At 48.4% G+C, this 22,913-nt stretch overlaps 1 long non-coding RNA gene across 1 annotated transcript; it reads left to right on the top strand.

Moving 5' to 3' along the window:
* Positions 1–295: 295 nt before the first annotated feature.
* Positions 296–1,367, top strand: LOC122429323. Its single transcript, XR_006265953.1, has 2 exons — positions 296–483; positions 948–1,367. It is a non-coding gene; the product is annotated as an uncharacterized LOC122429323 (long non-coding RNA).
* The last annotated feature ends 21,546 nt before the right edge of the window (positions 1,368–22,913 follow it).

Here is a 22,913-nt window from a genome sequence, read left to right as displayed (position 1 = left end):
GGAAGGAATAGCTGGGCAGAGAGGGGAGCCCGTGGGCGAGGACGTGCACCTCCCAGGCAAATGCTCACCAGCATGTGACTTCCTCTGACTTGAAAGAAAACAGAGCTCTGTGGCTCTATGGAAATCACTTTGCAAATGAAATGAAAAACAGGGCCTTGGAGGCAGCCAGCCCCACAGCACATCCCTGGAGCCCTTCGTTTGGAAACACAGTTATAGCCAAACAGGTGGCGCCACCCTTTTTGTAACTCAGTCAGAATCGTCTCTACAATTCACACGTCGATCGGTCACGGGGCCCGCCATTTTGAATTTTGGACGCCATTTTGGACGTCAGGCCAGGACGTCCTTGTGCTTCAAAAGAGGAAAGGTGCTTGGACAGCATGATACCAAGTCGATGATTAGGTCAGGAATCACGTTAGCCAGGGGTCTAGTGGCACTCAGACTGAACGGGAGGCGGAAGAGACCAGCTTGGCTGGCTGAGAGCAGGTTGCCGGGAAGGTCTCCTCCCACCTTGGTGTTGCTTCCCTGCCCCTCTGTCTCCCCCTCTCCCTCCCCCAAAGTGCCCAGACCTCCTCCTGAAGGTTCCATCACATCTGGGCCCCACTGAAGATCTGTTTTAGTCAAATGCCCTTTCTTTTTTTTTTTTTAATTTTATTTATTTATTTATTTTTGGCTGTGCTGGGTTTTCCTTGTTACATGCGGGTTTTCTCTAGTTTCGGTGCTCAGACTTCTCATTGCATTGGCTTCTCTTGTTGTGGACCATGGACTCTAGAGCTCAGGCTCGGTAGTTTCAGCACCCAGATTTAGTGGCTCCACAACAAGTGGGATCTTCCTGGACCAGGGATCCAGCAAACGTCTCCTGTATTGGCAGGCGGATTCTTAAGCACTGGAACACCAGGGAAGTCCAAAATTCCCTCTTTCTAAATCAATCTTGTCACCCAAACTTCTAGCCCCTCAATGGGCAGGACTCAACTACCTACTAAACAGACAGAAAGTGATTAGATGAATTCACCTGAAGGTGACAAACCAGTGGACTGACCCCTGTGAGCCACAGGAAATGCATGAGCCGTGGAGAACGTCTTGGCTCCCGATCTCACTGGGAGTTGAGACGCCTGTGTCCCCCCGAAGGGGTTGGGAAGACAGTGAGGTCCTTCAGGATGACTTCTGCCATCAAGAAAGGATGGTGCTTCGAGGGCCTGCCTCTGTGAACACCAGCAGACCTGGAGCCCTGAGGAGCGACTCAGGGGGCAATTACATCAGCACAGGACGCCTTTGTTTTGAGCTGAGGCTGGTTTTCCCACAAGCGACTGAAATAAATTAGAGCGTTTTCAACGAGGGCGGTTGAAAGCGGCACTCTTGGAAAAATCTCAGCAGCTGGCCTTTATTGGATTATAACTAGGAGCAAAACACCCCAAACCACACAATCGCCTGCAAAGGGGGGAAAGAAATCAAATCAAATGCAACATTGTTGTAGGCCCTGGAAAATGTTTCCCCAGGAGAACCAGCTTGGGAACCTGGTCAATGTTCTCTAGCTGGGCTGCTCAGGGAGACAGACACTGCTCCGCGGGGGTCAGACGCAGTTTGTCTACATGTAGGCTGCCAGAGACACCAACAGACAGCCACACACAGGCGGGCCGGAGATGGAACAGGCGCCCTGGTGCAGACTGCCACCTTGGGGTGCGCAGAGGCCCCAAGAGAGGGTCCCCCTTGCAGAGGCCTGGGACCCAGACACACCCTCTTTGCCAAGTCTTTAAACATAGGTGCAACCGCCCTGCTTGTGGGATGAGCAAATCCCACTGGGTCCTGGAAGCCATAGGTAGGTACATTCCCTATGGAAGCTTGTGGAGGCATTAAATCCATTGTTGAGCACCTGGCTGGGAGATGAGAAAGCTGGGTTGTTCTAACCCGGTGACTGCCTGGCTCCATGAGTTCAAGGAAGTATGTGCATTTCTCTGATCCTCAGTTCTCTCATCCACAAAATGGGTACTATCATATTTGTCCTCCTCCTTTCCAGAGTGGAGGAGGAGGGTTGTTTAGAAACCTCAAGCAAGAAGCAAAGGGGGACAGATATGAGAACAGGTTGTGGGGGAGGAGGATGGGGATGGGTCGGGAAGGGACAGAGGGAACTCTGTGGGACAAACGTCCTGTATTTTGATGGATCAGGGGAGCTCCCTGAGTACATGCATTTGTCAAAATTGATCAAAATGTACATTGAAGATCTGTGTGTCCCGCTACACGTAAATTATACCCCACTTATTCAAGATGAGAAGCAAAACTGGACAAATGAAAGCTACCATCAAGGGAGTGCTACTAGCCTGCTGTGAACAGGACAATCTCAAGCAAATAAAGTCTCACTTCGCCCTCGGATAGCTTATTTTGAAGTTCAGGTTCAATAGTTTCAGAAAACACATATGTTTGTGTCTAGTTCCAACTGGCTTGGTCGGTATTTAAGAAAAAAAAAAAAAAAACATTAGTTCAATTCAGAGTTCAGTCAAAAAATAATAATATTTGGATTCGGTTTTGGGTTCGGTGAATCAAGGCAGTGTTTTTCCAATTCGGGGTCATGGTTCGGTTCAGTTGAAGTTCTTGTTAGAACAGCCCAGAGTGGGGCTCAGCCCCTGGGACATGGCCAGCCTGGCCCACTAGCCATTGTCCACACAACTTCAGCCTTTCCAGATCAGCATCGGTCAAAGAAGTCCTTTCCAGCCTCCTTGCTGAGCCTTCCAAAAAAGTGAAACTAGAACTGAAGAGAAAAAGAAAATAGCAAAATTTGTTGGCTCTGTAAAAACCAAATTTGGTCTACAGTCTGGCACACATGCAAACATGGGCAAGAGGTGGGAGCTGGCCCCTAAGACGCTGCCACCCAGCCAGAGGAAGAAAAAAGTAATCATGACATCCGGGCAGTTTATGTCCTCTGGCTGGGTGGGAGCTGCTATGCCTTCTTGCAGGTGGCAGAAGTGAGGGCAGGGTGTGTGGCTCCCCTAGGTCCATACACACAGCGGGCAGGTAACAGAAGTCTGTCCAGATCACCCCAACCAGGGGGACTGGCTCCTTCTAAAACCCCCACCGCACCGTCTGGACTCTGTAAGTCCCAACAGACACACATGTGGGGTCAGGGCTTTCTTCTTCAGACTTAGTATTTTTTGCTTGAGAGGAAGGCTCCCAACTTCTGTTTCCAAGGCTCTTGGCAGGAACAAACACTACGGGCAGAAGACAGAGCTCACAACACTGGCAGAGGTCTCCAGGGATGCTTGTCAGTGCTATGGGAATAAATATCAGGGGAGTCTACAAAGGCAAGGGCCATCTCTCCACCTGGCTTTCTCTTGCTGCCCTCTTTTCTCCAACCTGGCTCATCCCATCCAGGCTCTGACCACAGAACAAAGCCCAGAAGCCCATGCCCCTACCTTCTACTTTTTAGCCCCTGCTCACCTCATCCCCCACTGTCTCCACCTTGCTCACTACTCCCCAGGCAGCCTGGGGCTTTCATGCCTCTGTGCATTTGCTATTTCTTTGTCCCAGAGGCCCTTCCTCCTCTTTATCTTCCTGAGTAACTTCTCCTGGGTGCTTCCCAGGCAGAGCTGACCCACTCTGTATACAGAGGGGAGCCAGGTGCAGAGAGCATCACCAGGTCTCAGATACTTCCAGCTTCACTCCTAGGCCCACTCATGCCCAGTACTCTCCTCCTTTCTGATGAGTTCTCTCCCAAAGGGCTTCTCCATCCCTGACACAAACAGGCTTCTATTGGCAAGACCGCCATGTACAGTTGTGCAGTTTGTGCACTGCACAAAGGGATCCAGCAGCAGGAGCTAGTGGGGACTTAACTCCACTTGCAAACTGTGCTGCTGAGAGCTGTGCCCACCCAGAGGGGATGCTTTTCTCTAACTCTTGCCTGAAAAGGCAGCAGCAGCTCCATTCAGCAGACACATATAGATCCCAGGAGCAGAGAGTTGACACCTTGAGCAACTGGTTCAATAAGCTTGTCGCTCATCCTGGGTGCAGTGACTTTTGAGAGGACAAGAGAGCTAGGGCTTATCTCTGTAGCTCTATCCTGAGCCCTGCACCCAGCCTGGCTTACAAGAGTCAGTTCTACGGAATGAATCTGCTGCTGCTAAGTCAATTCAGTCGTGTCCGACTCTGTGCGACCCCATAGATGGCAGCCCACCAGGCTCCCCCGTCCCTGGGATTCTCCAGGCAAGAACACTGGCGTGGGTTGCCATTTCCTTCTCCAATGCATGAAAGTGAAAAGCGAAAGTGAAGTTGCTCAGTCGTGTCCGACTCTTCACGACCCCATGGACTGCAGTCTACCAGGCTCCTCTGCCCATGGGATTTTCCAGGCAAGAGTACTGGAATGGGGTGCCATCTCCTTCTCCGACCGAATGAATCTAGGACTGTGTAAATCACTTCATTTGGGTTTTCATGCTCAGGTTGAGTATTTCTGCAGCTTCTGTGTCAGAATCTGATAGCATTTCAAGATGAGCTATGAAGGTGGCCGAGGCCGCTCCAGCCTACCTAGCAAGGGAGACCACAGTGAGCTTCCATCAAGGGTCTGCTCCTTCCTGCCCACCCCACCCTTGCCCAACACAGCCAGACAGGGGGAGTCGGAGCCCCTGGGTTCCCCTACCCAGGGCCTGAGCTCACCGGGCTTGGGGCTTTTATTCTTGTACTAGAGGATATTCTAGATAAATGTCTGGGTTCCAGGGAGGGTAGAGGAAGTCATCCCAGGGCCTTCTTGGTGGTGTGGCCTGGCCTCTCTCCATCTGGTGGTATCAAGCCTTGTCAGCCCAAACGTGCTTCCTCGGCCTGACTCTGCGTGCACTTCTCTGCTGCCTTGCGCCCTGCCTTCCAGAACCACCCAAGTCCCATCTCCAGCCAGTTTCCAAACAGGCTGCCTCCCCAGAACTCCAAGCCCTTAAGGAGCTCCTGGGCTGCCGCCCCGGTTCAGGCAACCACCGTAGCACACGGTGTAATTATCTGTGCCCACGACACATGGCTGCCTACCATCTGGGCCTCACAGACTGGCCAGTGAAAGCCACTGCTCGGCTCCCCACCTCAGAGGCATCAGGAACCAGGGGGTGCAGAGAAACACGCCCATCAAGTGGACCTGCTTTCAAACACTGGTTGCTCCCTTCCCATCTGAGGCGTGGGGCAGCTTGTTTGGGGCCTCTCTGACCCTCAGTATCTTCTTCTGTACAGTGGGCATGATAATATGACCACCGATGTGGAGTAAGAGAGATAATGCCTAAAAAGTAGCTGGTACCCAGTTAGGATGATGGAGTTGTTCCCGTTGCCCTGGGGTTTCCGGGTTTTAGCACCAAAGTCTTGCATCCTAGGAACTCCTCCCTCGCTGGGCAGAGGTGGTCACCCTATAACCCCATTCAGGTGAGCTGCTTCCTTTTCTCCTAATATTCAGAGGAATGACTGAAAACCTGAGCAAGACCCTGGGGACCACCTCTGGAGACTGTGAAGGAGATGGACTCTGTCCACCAGACCTTGGCTGGGCCCCTTTGCTGTTAAACTTGCTAACTCCCCTTCCTGATCCCATCTGCCTTCTGGATTATCAAGTCCCAGGCCCCTTCTTCTGGGCACCCACCCCAGCGGCTCCCAGGGCAGAGCAGGCAGAAGCACCCTGGGGACCAGCCCCTGAGTGATGCCACACGCGCTGGCCAGTCTGCATGAAGTCCTCCTCTACCTGCACCTTTCCATCCTTTCGGGGGAAAAAGGAGAGGGCGTTTCACTCCTTTGCTTAGGTAGAAATTGTGGGGGAGGGATTGGGAATGCAAGCGGTGAGGCACAGGTTTCTAACCCCGTCCTTTTAGAAGCAAACCCTGGGAGGTGGGCACAGAGCCTGCTCGCCCAGCCCTCCGCTGGGGCAGCAGTGACACCTACTGGCCGGGGCCGCGGTGGCTGCCGGCTGGGTCAGCCCCTTGTGGCCCTCTCGGAATTTCCTGAGCGCCACTGTTTTGTTGCCCCAGGGAGCCTCCCTTGGATCCTCGCTGGCCACAGAGGGGAGGCCAAGCCCGCCAGAGTCCCGGCCCTGGGACAGCATCAGGGCCCACAGCCCCTGGGTGAGGGTGCCCCGGCCAGGCAACTGGGCTGCAGATGCTCACGGAGCCGGGGCCTTGCGTCCTTGGGGAGGGAAGGACCAGCGGTCTGGGGAGTCCGGGCCTGGGGAGTCCAGCTTTAGGGGGCTGGGTCTCCCACAGCCTCGAAGGCACAAACACCCTCCCCCCTATTCACCCATTTCTTCTTCAAAGCTCTCCCAGCGACCCTAGACCCTATCTTTTCTCCCAGGACACTTCTTGTGACAAAGAACCTGCACTGTCCCCGAATCTTCATTTTCTCTGTGCCTCAGTTCTAGCCCCCATAGCTGGTTTTCTTCTCAGGGCTTCCTCCAGAAATTATCATTTTGGCTGTTCATGAGCGGCCCGGAGGGTGCCTCCCAGCCTGCAGCCACAAGGCCGTGTTGAGGTGGGGACACTGGCCATTCGCTGCCTCCCCAGGTGGCTAGCTGGCCACTGCCCGCACCCCAGCCTCCCAACAGCAGCTGTTCAAAGCTGAGGCCTGGAACTTCCCTGGTGGTACAGTGGGTAGGAATCCGCCTGCCGGTGCAGGAAACACGGGCTCAGCCCCTGGTCTGGGAAGACTCCATATGCTGTGGGGCAACTAAGCCAGCACACCACGACGACTGAGCCAGCTCTCTAGAGCCCGCGAGCCTCAACTACTGAAGCCCGTTGTGCTCCGCGACGGGAGGCCACCGCGACGAGAAGCCCATGCACCATCACGAAGCATAGCCCCTGCTCTCCACATCTAGAAAAAGCCCACAAGCAGCAACAAAGACCTAGCGCCGCCAAAAATAAAAATAAATAAACATTTTTTAAAAGGTGAGGCCTCAGCAATATCACAGACCATCCTGTGCCTCTGAGGTGAATGATCGATAGAAGATGCTATTCCCATTGGACAGATGGGGAAACTGAGGCTTAGGACAGTGAGGAGCCTAGCCCAGGACCTCACAGCTCATTTCCAGTGTTCAGTGCTATGCTTTAGGCTCCTGGAAGAAGTCATAGATATGACTCGGAATGCCAAGACATCAAAAAGAAAAACTGAGCACAACTTTAAATATTCATCAGTAGGGGGGCTAGTTACATAAATAATGCATATCCACTCAGTGGGATACTACAGAATACTACACTCATCTTAAAAAGTAGATTTAGAGAATTTCCTGGTGGTCCAGTGGTTAAGACTCAGCACTTCACTGCCATGGCCGGGGTTCAGTCCCTGGTCAAGGAACTAAGATTCCATAAGTAGATTTACATAAATTTACGCTACTACTTTTTACACACACACACATACACATATATATGCAGATTACAAAACAATATACTATTACCAGTCAAGGTCCTGCAAAACCAGAGGGGAGTGGTTTGAGGCGTGTTTAATGAAAGAGTTTCTCTATTGGGCACGGCCGCTGGGATATTTATTCCCAGCTTCCCTGGTGGTTCAGACAATAAAGAGTTGGCCTGAAATATTCAAGACCCAGGAGACCCAGGCTGGATCCCTAGGATGGGAAGATCCCGTGGAGAAGGAAATGGCGACCCACTCAGGTATTCTTGCCTAGAGAATTCCATGGACAGATGAGCCTGGCAGGCTACAGTCCATGGGGTCACAAAGAGTTGAAAAAATAATAATAATAAAAGAACTTCTTTATGGGGTGTAACATGAGTTTGGGTAAACTCCGGGAGTTGGTGATGGACAGGGAGGCCTGGCGTGCTGCAGTCCACAGAGTCGCAAAGAGTCGGACACGACTGAGTGACTGAACTGAACTGAACTGAACTGAACTGAACTGAACTGATGGGGTGTAAAGGATGATGAAGCATACGGGAGCCAGTAGCCATTTCCGAGGATGAAGGGTGAGGGAGGAGGCAGTCATGGGAATCCGAGGGAGAAGCTCCTGACGGGAGTTCTGCCCCACAGTGCAGCCAGCCGAGGGCTGCAGCCAGTGTTTGACCTGCCAGAGAGAGAGAGCCAGCTAGGGAATAAATATTCCAGTGGCCACACCCATCCCCTACAGAGGCAGAGCATCCATCAGGGCAGTGGGGAGTGGGTCTGGGGGAGCACCCAGGAAGAGACCCACACAGGTTGGACACATGTGAAAAGGTCCAAAAGGATACCCAGCAAAGTGATAAAGTTTTAAGAGTGTTCATTACTGGGGGAGGGAGCCAGAATTGCAGGAAGTAGAGGAAATGACATTTTGACCTTTTACTTCCTATGTTGCTGTATCTGAATTTATAAGAACTGCCATGTATAAAGAGTTTCCCAGGTGGCTCAGTGGTAATGAATCTGCCTGCCAAGCAGGAGATGCAAGTTCAATCCCTGGGTTGGGAAGATCCTCTGGAAAGGAAATGGCAACCGCTCCAGTAGTCTTGCCTGGGGAATCCCAGGGACAGAAGAGCCTGGTGGGGGCTATAGTCCATGGAGTTTCAAAAGAGTCGGACACATCTTAGCGACTAAACAGCAACAGCAGCAGCCAAAAATAAAACAGATAAGTTAAGTGTTGCATTTGGGGAACTGCTTATAGAATTCAGTGAGCTTGAGACTTCCCTGGTGCTCCATAGTTAAGACTTTGTGCTTCCACTGCAGGGGGCACAGATTCTATCCCTGGCTGGGAAATGGTTGTTTTACAGTCACTTTGATTTACAGCCAAAACATACCAAAAAAAGGAAAAAATTCAGTGAGCTTGATGGAAGAGACTTATAGGAGAAAGAGGGTCACCTCCTTCAAGAGGTCTGCCTGTATTCCCACCTCCCTCATCTCTCCCTGCTCAGAGCTCCAGGGACAAGGATTGGAGATCAGGTTGGACTGTTCTGGATGGTTCCACTTCAACCAGGCGTGTGTATATCCTTGGCCAGACAGTGGCCACCTCGAAGTCCTTGCCAGCAGCCCAGCACTGGGCACAAGGGTGTTGGCTGGCAAATACGCAGTCATGACAGATGGAACATGCCAGCTCTCTGTCACCAGCGGGGTGACCTGGGCTGTGCGTCATTAACTGCAGAGCCCTCTTCTCTCAGGTGCAAGGATTGATGGAGGCCTTGCTCACCTCCTGGGGCTGCGGTGAATTGGAAACATTCTGAAACAGCAAAAGCACATGTAAACCCAACGTGTCAGGAGTAACACGCTTGGCTTCATGCACCTTTGCAAATGCTTTTCTTTTCATTATTTTTTTTTAAAGTGTGTTTAAGAAGAGTGATCACCTCTCCTCATTTCCTGCCCTCTCCCCTTCCAAGGGGCAGAGACGTTTCATTCAGAGTTGCAGATTCTGTTTCCGTCTGGAGGAGGCAGGCCTCAGGGGAATGGCCCCCGTTAGGAATTTATACCGGCTGGGAAATAGAATCCAGTGTTTTCCAGCCATCATTTAGCAAAGAGTTGTCATCGGAATGGTTCCCTCCCGCCTCCCTCCCTCCCAGCCCCCGCCAAGGACCGACATGGTGACTTCGTAGTTATGAACAAGCAAATCTGCGAAAACTTAGGAGGCCTCGGCTGAACCAAAACGTTTTTCAAAGAAACACTTTCCAGCCCAAGAAAGGTAATATCCTGGAGGGCTGCCCGCCTTCCTGCAATTAACTAGAATACCACCCAACGGCGCTTTTGTTGGCTACCATTTCCCATGGAAATACCTCAAATGCTTTTCCTCCTGGTGGTTGAGCAACTAGAGACATGGAAACAGACAGCGGCCCGAAAATGGGACCTTTGTCTCTTTCCTGTTCAAGCCACAGAAGGGCAGCCGGGACCAGCAAGCCCTTCCTCCGCCACCCACCGCAGCCCAGGCGCCTGGGCAAGGGGCGAGGGGCCTGGCTGCCGGGTGGGCTCTGGAGGCCAGGGGCCTGAGGGAGGTGCAGGGCAGGGAGAGGAAGGGATGCTACCTTGAGGAAAGGTGGGGGGTTGAGGCTCTCCCCAATGTGCTTTCAAGGGCAGCCCCACTGAGAGGCACCAGTTCTGTGCCCTTGACCGAGTGACTGCACCTTCTAAGCCCCCCAAGGCTCCACTTCCCCATCTGTTAGTTTGGCAAGGGGTGGTGCTGGGGGTGGCGGGGGGGGGGGGAGGTGGTGGATGGGGCAGGAACCTTCCGGGGTTGTTGCAGAGCTGAAATGAGGTGACGGTCTGCAAGTTCCTGACATGCCTGGTTTTTATGGCATTCTCTGGGTTAAAGCACTACCCTCTCCTGCTGCCCCTCTGTCTCCTTTGGAAATAGAAATGCTCCAGGAAAGGATGACCTTGGAGGGTCTCCAGGAGACTGTCAGGAAAAGGAAAGGAGGTGGTGATGCCAGTCAGAGGGAGCCAAAGACGACGTGTCAGAAAACCAAGCTACAAAGGAGCGCATCTCCCTTATCAGGGCCAGTGGCAGAGAGGCTCCCCCCAGGCAAGTTTTGGGGCACCTGAGCCCCCCAGACACCTGGAAAATGCCGCCTCTGGTGCAAGGACTACAGGAGCCTCCTGTCCCCCGGCCTGGGTGTCTACAGGTGCCATCGGGGTTCCACCACTAACAAGGTCCAGAAGGGGAGCTGACGTGAAGGTCATGCCCCTCCAACTTCACGCCTGCCCTGCGCTTCCCTCGAGGACCCCAGCACCTGCCCACTGCCCCATTCCCAGACCGTCCCCTCTTCTGGTCTGCTGCAGCCCTGATGCTGGGTTAGGGGCTCCGGGCCCTTGTCCACCCAGTGCGGCCTGACCCATCCCGGGAGGAGCCCTGCCCAAGTGCTCTGTCCAACTGCAGTGTCTGCACCTGAAATGACGGCACAGCTGTTCATTTCCTTAAGCAGGAAATAGACAATTTTTTGAAGGATAGTTGATCTACAACATTAGATTAGTTTCAAGCGTACAGCATAGTCGCTCAGTATTTTTACAGATTATTCTCTGTTCGAAGTTATTTTAAGATAATGACTATAATCCCCTGTACCCTGTAATATGTCCTTGTGGCTTATTTATGTTATAGTAGTTTGTACCTCTTAATCCCCTGCCCCTATTTTGCCCCTCTCCATGCTCCTTTCCCCCCTGGAGACCACTAGTTTGTTTGCTGTATCTGAGACTGTTTCTGTTTTGCTCTATACATTTGTTTGTATGATTTTTTAGATTCCACATATAAGTGATATCATACAGTATTTGTCTTTCTCTGACTTACTTCCCTAAGCATAATATTCTCTAGGTCCATCAATGTTACTGCAAATGGCAGAATTTCATTCTTTTTATGACTGAGTAATATTCCATTGTGTATATATACCACATCTTTTTCCATGCATCTGTTTCCATGCATCAAAACATAATCACACATCATTATGATTCAATACATCACAAAATGATCAACATGATAAAGTCTAGTTACCATCTGTCAACATGTTATTATAATATTATTGACTATATTCCCTATGTTGTACATTACATGTCAGCAACGTTTTTTTATTATTAAATTTTTTAATTAATTTATTTATTTATTTTTGACTGTGCTGGGCCTTTGCTGTATGGGCTTTTCTCTATTTGCAGCAAGTGGAGGCTCTTCTCTAGTTGCAGTGCTCAGGCATCTCACCGCAGTGGCTTCTCCTGTTGTGAAGCACAGGCTCTAGGGCAAGCAGGCTTCAGTAGTTGTGGCTCCCCAGCTCTAAAGCACAGGCTCAATAGTTGTGGCACACAGGCTTAGTTGCTCAAAGGCATGCTGGATCCTCCCAGATCAGGGATGAAACCTGTATCTCCTGCATGGCAGGCAGATTCTTTACAACTGAACCACCAGAGAAGCCCCACTTATTTATTTTATAATGGAAAATCTGTATCTTTTAATCCCCTTCATCTATTTCACCCTAATCCCTACCCCTCTCCCCTCTGTCAACCACTAGTTTGTTTTCTGTATCCATGAATCTGGTTTTTAAAGTATAATTTGGTCAGAAAAATAACAAATTTGCTAATTGAATTGCATTTTTTTTACTGCATGTATATGTGTGTCTGTGTATATCAATTCCTAGCCCTACCCAATAAACAAGTGGGTTAGATTTTCACAAATGCCGTCTTGCTAAATGTATGACTCTGCATCCCATTTTCCTCAGTAACTTCTTTCAGTTGTTGCACAGCAATTCCTCTTGAGACCTTCCCACATCCCATGCATTTTCCCTACTAATAGACATTCAGGTTGCTCCCCTGTACACAAGCTGAAGAGTTTCCCCTGGGTATAAATGCAGACATGGAATTCTTGAGCAGCAAGATACACACATTTTCTATTTTACCAGGTTTTGTTGAGTCTCTCCCTCTGTTAGTGTCTGAGATTATTATTTTTCTTTTTATCCTCAATACTTGATAGGATTAGACTAATTTTTTCAGTCTAATGAGTGAAAGTGTTATCCCAGTGTTGCTTTAATTTCCCTAATTACTGGTGTGGTTAGGCATCTTTCCTGTGTATTAGTCAATGAGAGGGCTTCTTCCGTAACCAGTTCATATCTTTTTTTCTATTAAGTCACTTGTTTTTTTCTTTAATTTAATTGGAGGAGTTCTTTATGAAGACTGGTTACCCTCTTTTGCCTTATATGTAGATTACAAATTTGTTCCTTGTCTTTTCAGTTTTCTGTGTCATCTCTGGCCACCCTGAAAATGACATCAAATTGTTCTTTTTCTTCATGGTTGGACAGTGGGGCAGTGACTAAAAGCAGCTTCCATACCTAAGTTCTTGAAGATAATTTTCTATTTTTTTCTAATAGTTTCAGGACTTAATCTTCAAGTTAACTTCTTATGGCATCTGGAATTTATTTTTGTGAATGGTGTTGGGAGAGAACACAAGGCAAGGAGACACACAGAAGGGGCTTTAGGAGACAGGATCGCAGCCACCAAAAATAACAGTACAGGGGTTTCCCTGGAGGTCCAGTAGGTAAGAATCCACCTTCCAAGGCAGAGGACGCAGGTTCGATCCCTGGTCAGGACACTAAGATCCCACATGCCATAGGGCAACGAAGCCCACGAACCACAACTACTCAGCTTGCGCCCTGGAACCCACGTGCCACCTAGAGAGAAGCCTCCTGCTGCCCCTAGAGAAGCCCAGATGCCACAACTAAGACCCCACACAGCCAAATAAATAAGTGAATATTAAAAAATAATAACATATAGGAAAAAGTAATGGCATGAAAAGATTCACCATGTTATACATTTTTAAAGCCAATGACAAATTGCACATACATTAGTCTTGCACTTTTACTAAATGATATGCACATTTTTGAAGAATGTATCAGGTCAGCCTCCTCCCTCCTGGTGGTCCTCATCTCCCACCAGTGTTTCCTTTTGCCTCCACCCAATCCCACGATTGGTCTTTTCTAGCCTCTGGGAAAAGAAGAACTGCTCCCTAAGAATCATCTTTTGACCTTTGCTCATTAATGAGATGGCCAGTTGACCTCGGACAGCCCAGTTTCCCCTGACTTCTCAACTATTTCGAGCACCTCTCCTCACTCAGCATATTTGATACCCATAGTGAATCACAGGCTTCCTGGTGGTGCTAGTGGTAAAGAGCCCCCCTGCCAATGCAGGAGACATAAGAGACATGGGTTTGATCCCTGGGTTGGGAAGATCCCCTGGAGGAGGAAATGACAACCCACTCCAGTATTCTTGCCTGGAGAATCCCTTGGACAGAGAAGCCTGGCAAGCTGCAGTCTGTAGGGCCACAAAGAGTTGGACACGACTGCAGTGACTTAACAACAAAAACTTTTTACATGTTAAAACATTGATTGATCTAACATTTGCATATGTCAAACAAAAATATTACAACACACCATCTGCACTCACACTGTTTAATTTTTTAGTATTTTCTTGCCCATTCTACACAGCATGTGGGATCTTAGTTACCCAACCAGGGATCGAACCCATGCCCCTCATACTGGAAGTGCAGAGCCTTAACCACTGGACCACCAGGGAAGTCATTTCACTGTATAATTTTTGAATACAAATAAAAACTCCAAACGGTCACAGTGTCAGAATTGAGCTAAATTGTAGGACACCCAGTGGGTGTCTGGAGAATTAAAGAACTGGCTGACTTGGCAGGGAGAAAACTACACATATGGCGCCATAAATGTAAGTAAAAACAATGCAGAAAGAGTGATGGACACCCCCTCTCATTTTAAGAACATGTCTCTGACATTTCTGTTTCTGCCCCTCTGGCCAAAACTGAGAGACATAGCTTTTTTATAAGGGCTTTGAAAACTGTTAAAGAGTGTGGAGAATGTTCACTGAGAGAGTGGTAGTTATTTTGGAAAAATGCAAAACAGGCTTAGAGGCTAGGCCATGTGTAGGAAGTTTGGGGTTTGTAACTTTGGATTCCTTTTCTAAGCAATGTGGGGAATTTATTTGTAAGACAAGTGCATTAGCCGGGATTAAGTTCAGCTGTAACAGAAAACCCCAGAGTTAACAGTGGTTTCGTTTTGTATCCCATTCCTGACTGTATGTAATGACAGTAAAACCTCCCACTGACTGGAGGCCCACTGTGTACCGGGCGAGGTCCCAGATACTTTGATTTAACCTTCACAAGACTCTATCAAGGAGCTCCCCCACTTTACAGGTGAGCGACTGAAGCTCAGAGAAGGTAAGTAACTTGCCCAAGGTCACACAGCTCCTTTGAGGTCAAGCCTTCATGAATCCAAAGCTCTTTCCACCCCACTGCCTGGCCCCCAGGGGACGACAGGTGCCACCCTGCTGTCTCCCCCATCAGCTCTACGGAGGAGGGACAACACCCAGCTTCCATGCCATCCACAGAAGCACATTTTCCCAGACCGGCTTTCAGAACATATGTGTTAATGGTTGAAAACGAAAACTGAAACGTGTTTCCACACTCATCACCACAGTTCTCTGTTAATTTGCTTAAATCCCACAGAACAACATATTTTGGTTGCGCCTCTGGCTCACCAAGTACAACTAATCCACTGACTCAGATAGAAGCCGATGCCAAAGACATGTGGGTCAAGTCACCGGGGATGGGGGCTCCGCAGGCGCTCTGGGCCTCCCCAGCCAGCGCCGCCCCCTCCACAGACCTCACTGCAGCTCCGAATCTGGTGTGAGGCTCTCTCTAGGTTCCTCCTCCATAAGCTCCAGTCAAGAGGTCATGAAGAGCCCAGGGAGCAGGAAAGCTTTGCCGGTGGTGGGCACTTGGCAGCTCACCAGCCACACCAGCCTGACTCTCGATGTGGTCCTTCAGGAGAGCAGGCAGAGCTGCCTTTCAACAACAGAAGTTCAGAGACATCAAGTAACTTGCCCTACGTCATACAACATAGATAAGACTTAAACCCAGAACTTCTGATTCTGAGAACAGGGTGTGATCCCGTTCCCTGGAAGGTCCTCCCCAATGCCTCCCCCTTTCCCATACCCGGCTGTCAGGCGGTCATTTCCAGAGTGAAGGCTCGTCCTGCCGGTGTGGGTACCAGGCGTGGGGAGCTGGGGTTTGTGGTCCAGAGGCACCTAGAGATGAGAGGGGAAGAGAGAAACACAGAGAGACAGAGAGACAGATTGAGGGAGCAGTCTTCATTCTGGGCAGAAGACACGGTTCAAGAAGTCTAGATTCTAGCTAAGGAGCAAAAACAAGACACAGGAAGAAATCGGGAAGGAGGTGGAAAATACATGAGACCAAACACACATTAGCACCGCGGGTGACAGAGGAGGGCTGAGTGGGGAGGCTGGGCTGGAGTCGGCCTGGCTGGGTTTGGACGGAGCCTGGGAGGAGGATGGAGGGAAGACCAGCCTGGAGCAGGGTGAGCAGGGGAGGGCCCTCCACGCTGGGTGCGGGGCAGCATCGTACCCCAGGGTGTGGCTGTTGCCAGGATGGATCGAATCCATGGACAGACGTCTAGATTGTTTCCAGTCTTTCACTTAAGCAATAAGTACTGGATTTCCCTTGTGTTGTCAGATAAATCTAGGAAGACAGGGGTTTTCCTGTAGGAAGACAGCCTCAAAGCTGCTCTTCTGTTTCTCCCCAGCTCAGGGACATGGTCATCTGCACCCTGATCGTGTATTTGAGGAAATGCGGGGAAATGAAGGTTTTATAAGCAATTCTAACCTTTCAAAGTGTACCAGAGCTGTAAATTCCACACTGACTCAACTATAGCGAACAACCACTTTCTCCTTTATGTGCTTCAAGAACACATCCAGGTTTTCAGATGGATCGGTATTTGCAGGGTTTATTTAGAAGGGTATGGGAGGACACTGTCCTCCAGAAGTGACCTCCACATCCCCAGGCCTAAGAGGGTGAAGCAGCTGTCAGGCTGGGAACTGAGCAGTCACAGATGGGGGCTGGATCGTGACAGCCTCTTAGACTGTGGCCAGATTAATCGAGGAATCATTGTTTCCAGGGGCTGGGAGGAGTGGGGATTGGGGAGGTGTTGTTTATTGGGTTTAGAACTACAGTTTTGCAGAATGAAGAAGTTCATGGAACTTCCCTGATGGTACAGTGGATACGAATTTGCCTGCCAGTGCAGGGGACACAGGTGTGATCCCTTGTCCAGAAGGATTCCACATGCAGAGCAACTAAACCCGAGCACTACAGCTGCGGAAGCCTGGACACCCTAAAGCCTGTGCTCCACAAGCCACCGCGATGGGAAGCCTGCGCACTGCAACCAGAGAACAGCCCTGCTCGCCACAACTAGGGAAAGCCCGCGTGCAGCAATGAAGACTAGAACAGCCAAACTTAAATACTTTTTTAAAAAATGTAAAGTGAAGATTTTTTTTTAAAGTTCATCTTGCACATTGCACAACATGAATACACACCAAACACTGCTGTACATTTGAAAATGGTTGAAATGATAAATTTTGTGTTATGTATATTAAAAAGACCAGCCCACAGACATAGGATTATTTCTTAGACACTGTTTTATTTATACACAAGGAGAACCAATCAACAGTGCTAACAAGTTACAAGAAAAAAACTTCCCCTTAGTGACTGAGAAAAACTGCAGGACGAGGTGCTTTGAGTTTTAGGCAGGAAATCAGACACATTTTCTATGTGCAAACCCTTACATTAAATGTTGAGCTATACAAGAATGCAAATACCATTGTGTCTTAAAATATCATCTTGCTGAACTGCCAAACTAAGGTTTTGTTACGCAAAACAGCCAGCATCAGGGTTTATTTCAGACCTGTTAAAAAGCAATACTTTTAAGTTTAGCAATACTAAACTTCTATGGCATCATATTTTGAAACCATTAAAAAAGCTCACTGATGCCATGTTCACCCCTGAGTTCTCTTCTAAAGGGAATAATACACACATTATGGGAAGTGCAGGGAGATGAGTGTATTTTTTGCTGTGGATATTGTTGTTTAATTTTGTTGCTGCTTTAACTAAATGAGCAGCCATGAAGCATTCTGTCTTCCAAGTCCCATAAGCAATTCAGAATTGCACTGTCACCCTTTCCAACACACAAGCACACTGCCAGTCAGAGACAGACACCATCCTTGCATGACGAGACCGCTAGTGTTAGCACCTGTCCAGCGTGATGCAGAGCAGACAGTGATACTGGGTCTTCTGACTCCAGACTCAGTACATGGCCTGCAGCTTCTTGCCACTTCAAGAGGAAATGGGCACAGATATCTTTGTTCACTTCCTTTTTTGCCTTTTTTTTTTTTTTTGGCTGCACTGCACAGCATGTGGAATTTTAGTTCCCTGATCAGGGATCAAACCCATGCTCCCTGCACTGGTCCAGAGTCTTAACCACTGGACCACTAGGGAAGTCCAACCCTTGTTTTACTTTCTATCTTTTAAAGCATCACAGAGTCAAAAGGTACAACCACCTAAGCTTAGGGAAAACCATGCATACCCTTCCTGTGCAGTTCAGTTGTGAATTAAAAATAAATTACTGCATCTTAGCAGCTGACATGCCTTTCAATTCCACATGACTTTCAAGTATAGCACGGCACAACAGAACTCTCCTGATGGTGGAAATGTAGCTATTGAACATAGGGTAATGTAGCTAGGGTAAGTGAATGTAAATTCACATAATTTTGCTGAGATTTATGTAAATTTGATCAAAATGTTCGTTTTAACTGCTGTATGTAGCGAGTGTCCGTGTCAGACAGCAAAGTTTTAGGAGAACCAGCACAGTTCTGAACCTTCATTCTTCCTTGGATTTGTCCACCTCTTTCTCAAAGTACCAACTTGGGAACTAAGGTTACAGCAAGAGCCCTTGTTCTCCCCATCCTCACCCCTAACTCCCTCTGCCCTTGCTATCATTCCCCCTTCTACCCAAGTCCTCTAGAGGCTTCCAGGACCAAATATTATTTCTAATAACAGAGTTCTCTCACTCCAGTTATAATCGCAAATCTCTCTGGGGAGAAAGTCTTAGAGCAAAACAAATGGCCTATCCAAAGGTTTCAGAAATTGCTTTTTAAAAAACTCTTTGGAGTGGACGATGCAGGGAAATGAAATAAGTATCACGTTGGTTTAAGTAAGTTATCACATATGCCCCATGAGCTTCAGGGCATGTTTTGAGAAGGTTTTTTTTCCCCCAGCTCCCAAATAACGGACAAATTGTTGATATAATGAGTGATCGAAGGAAGGGCTGGTTGGCAGCGTTTGGAGCAGGAAGGCCTCTGCAGGGAGGAGAATATTAATCAACGTTTCCCGAGACCAGGGGGCAACCAGGAGAAAAACAAGCTTCTCCTTCATGTATAAGGCAGCCCCTGGATACGGTTCCAGCAGTGCTTCCCAAATTTTAATGTGCATGCAGGCCACCACGGGGGGAGTCCTGTTAAAATGCAGGTTCACACTTAGCAGCAGGGGGAAGGGGTGCTGGTGGTACTGTAGATGCGGGTGCAGAGACCACACTGCACAGTGAGCCTCTAGGCCTCGAAGCTCCTGAGGTCCGCTCAGAACATCTGGTAGTTGGCTGCCAGAACTCTGACTCCCAGCCCACTCCTGCCTGCCAAGGGCTTGTTTCTCTTGAAATGATCGGCTTGTAGCCTGTCTCCGAGGAATTCAATCCTGCTTTGTAAACTCACCTTCAGCAACCAGAAATCAAAAGACCTTTTCAAAGTTGTCAGAAGCCATCATACAGGACCAAACATCTTAGGACCAGAGCCCTGAGAGACCAGTGGGAGGCAACAGTCTGGGTGAATGCGACTGCTCCACAAATTCAGACCAGCCCACGAGGGACGCTGCTCTGAGGCCTGAGGGTCAGGGGAGCACCTGGGAGCACAAATCTAACCTCCATACTGCATTCTGGTTTCACTGATAATAACATTGATGTTTTCATTTATTTCTTCTTGCTCCCTACTATCGTTCACTTAATTCAGCCTTAACTGGGGATGAAATTGGTACAATCTGCCCTTTCAAACCATTTATCTCCATCTACAAAGTGCAGGTAATGAGCACACACACTTTCCAGTTTTGTGAGGATAAGTTAGGGCACAGAGGAGTTCAGTGCTGTCCACAGCATGACAGGTGCTTACTAACCGCTAGCTGTTATTATAGGTATTTTATGATGTTTGTTCCATGAATAAGTAACGATCGATCTCCAATAACAATCTCCTTCTTAACCTCCAGACCCAATGCCCGCTTGACATCTCCACCAGAAGCAAACCTTTCATCTTTTCTTCAAAAATTGAGAAAATTTTTGGAGAAAATTCATTCACCATGTTGTCAGAGACAACTAACCCACCACCATTTTTTGCCTCCATATCCAAGTATTACACTTTTCAGTTCTGACTTCTCAAAGCCTCTTGGATCCACCCTCTTCTGTCTCCACTGCTCATACCTTGTCACCTATTCTTGGACTCCTTCCATCAATATCTTCTCATCGATCTTTCTGCCTTGGCCTCTGTCCTTTCCAGCCCCATTACATGAACTGTCTCCAAGTCAGTCTTTCCCAAGCACCAATGGAGGTTTCAAAACAATCCCAATAAGCAGTTCCAAAGAGCTTTTTTTAAAGCAGTGGCAGCATTGTTGGAAAAAGGGCATGACTTCTTAGGCAAATACTTGGGGAAAGGCCTCACACACATCCTGATGTTTATGAAATTGTTCCACAATCAGTGTGGTGCTTTACAGCCACATCACATGTAGTTAGAGACACTGATCTTCACTTCCTCATCCACACTCAGGGAGCTTCCTACAGTAGCTCAGTCTATTAAGGGAAATTTCAGTCTCAGGGTGGATGAACCTATTTCTCAAAGAGCACTGGTTTTGCTTAGGTTTTTCCCTCTACGTGTTTGCTGTGGTTTTGTCATTAAGCAAAATTTTTGCTACTATTTCCTCATTATCTGCTAGGGATGTTGTTGTTTAGTCACTAAGTCTTGTCCTACTCTTTTGGGACCCCCATGGATTTTAGCCCACTAGGTTCCCTTGTCCGTGGGATTCTCCAGGCAAGAATACTGGAGTGGGTTGCCATTTTCTTCTCCAGGGATCTTCCCAACTCAGGGATCAAACCCACGTCTCCTGTGTCCTCTGTATTGCAGGTGGATTCTTTACCACTGAGTTACTAGGGAAGTCCCAAGAGGAATGTTAGGACCTAGTATTCTTTTGGAATCCATCTAGTTCCAAGTTCAGCAGTAAAGAATCCGCCTGTAATGCAGGAGACATAGGTTCAATCCCTGGGTCCTGAAGATCCCCTGAAGGAGGGCATGGCAACCCACTCCCATATTTTTGCCTGGAGAATCCCATTGACAAAGGAGCCTGACAAGCCATGGTCCATAGGGTAGCAAAGAGTCGGATGGGACAGAGCACATACAGACTAGTTCAAAGCAAGGATTCTCAAAGAAGCAAGTTCACTTGAAAATAATGATGACACCTGAAAATGAACATGTTCTATTTTTCAGATTTGATGGTCCCTCAGGAGAAGGAACTGGCAACCCACTCCAGTATTTTTGCCTGGAGAATCCCAGGGATGGAGGAGCCTGGTGGGCTGCTGTCTACGGGGTCGTATACATGCGGAGAAGGAAATGGCAACCCACTCCAGTATTCTTGCCTGGAGAATCCCAGGGACGGGGGAGCCTGGTGGGCTGCCGTCTATGGGGTTGCACAGAGTTGGACACTTTGCAGCAGCAGCAGCAGTTAAAAGCAACTCCTCCATTTAACCACAAGATGGCATTTGGGCCCTGGCATGCTGAGCCAACCAGCTCAAATTTCAGACCACACTCCCTGGGCCCTGACAGAGTCAGTTGGAATTTGGAAGAGGTATGCCACCACTTCCCTAACCAACCATAACCGCATGTCACTTCAGGACTGATTCCTATTAAAGGCAAGAACAAAATATCGGGTTGGCCCAAAAGTTCTTTTGGGTTTTTCCATAAGATATTATGGGAAAAAATGAATGAATCTTTTGGTCAACCCAATACTTGATTAACGATCAAGGCAATAGTGGAAAATAAAATCAAACAGGTAACTAAGAAAATAAGTCCACACAAGAGTCTCTAAGTCGTGATTCCCCTAGACTCATTCTCTAGTTCCAGCCCACCTTCTTCTGAAAATGATGGCTTCTGCCAGGTTAAACGCCCCCAAAGCCCTCTAGTTTACTGCCTGTTCGTATCTGCAGGCTCATTACTGCTAAGATCCCCATCTTCCCTCCAAGCTCAATTCTCCAAAGTGCCATCAAAGGAAGTTCATCCATGTAGGTTCTGCCTAACCCACCAAGCAGAGAAACGGCTCACTCCTGCCAGACCAAAACCAAATTAAACATGGCTGCCACTCTCCTCCCCTACAATCTTATGAATCAATTCTGAACTTTGGGGGCAGACACTAGACACCTCTACAGAGGTTAAAAACGTCTAGTCTAGATTTCTCAAGCAAGCAAGTCCGAAACCTGGACAGGTTTTCTTCATCTCTCCTTCCTCAGGTAAAAAGTTTTAAATCACAGAACTACAGTTGGCAAACCTGACCATTTTTCTTTGAAGTTCTCTTTTGGACTAATTGAATAACCATCACCCATATATTTTTTTTAATTTTTTGTTTTCAGTTTTTTAAATAAATCTGTTTAGTTTTGGCTGTGCTGGGTCTTCGTTGGTGTGCATGGACTTCTCTAGTTACAGACAGTGGGAGTTACTCTTCATTGAGTGTGTGGGCTTCTCATTGCAGTGGCTTCTCTTGTTGTGGAGCACGGGCTATAGGACATGGAGGCTTAGTTGCTCCATGGCATGTGGGATCTTCCCGGACCAGAGATTGAACCTATGTCCCCTGCATTGGCAGGCAGACTCCCAACCACTGGACCACTGGGAAAGTCCACACCCACATATTTTGAACAGTTCTACTCTCAGTCAAATATTAAGTTTCTCTGCAACGGCTACTCTGGAAGCAGAGAGTAAATTATATGTTTGTTAGTCACTCAGTCGTGTCCTACTCTTTGTGACCCGATAGACTGTAGCCTATCAGGCTCCTCTGTCCATGGAATTCTCCAGGCAAGAACACTGAAGTGGGTTGCCATGCCCTTCTCCAGGGGGCATGATTAAAGATTAAAATTATATGTTTAGTCTTCCAGTAATCCATCATACACCTCCTAGAGGCAAGCCACATGCATGGCTTTTAAACTCTGGTCCAGCTTGTTTTTTACCCACTTTGTTACTGCATGACAATCTTTGAGTACATTCAACCAAATATTCTCAGGGGAAGTGGGGCTGGGCAGAGACAGAACATCAAGTGATGTCTGGTGAAAAAGGATGACAACTGCTTTCCCATGAATTTGATTTCAAAGAGTATCAGCAGAAGATATACTCCCAAGATATAGAAAGAACCTCTATAATTATTCATGAATCAAAAAGGTAGATTCACCTTCTGCCAATGCAGGGTACATGGGTTTGGCCCCTGGTTCAGGAAGATTCCACATGCTGCGGGGCAACTAAACTCGTGCACCACAACTGAGCCGGTAAGTCCTAGAGCCCATGCTCTGCAACGAGAGAAGCCACCACAATGGGAAGCCGACGCACCACAACTAGAA

Source organism: Cervus canadensis, chromosome 28 (assembly GCF_019320065.1).
Source record: "Cervus canadensis isolate Bull #8, Minnesota chromosome 28, ASM1932006v1, whole genome shotgun sequence".
Classification (NCBI taxonomy): Eukaryota; Metazoa; Chordata; class Mammalia; order Artiodactyla; family Cervidae; genus Cervus; species Cervus canadensis.
Note: the sequence above shows the minus strand (reverse complement) of the source record. Positions and strands in the feature narration are given on the sequence as shown.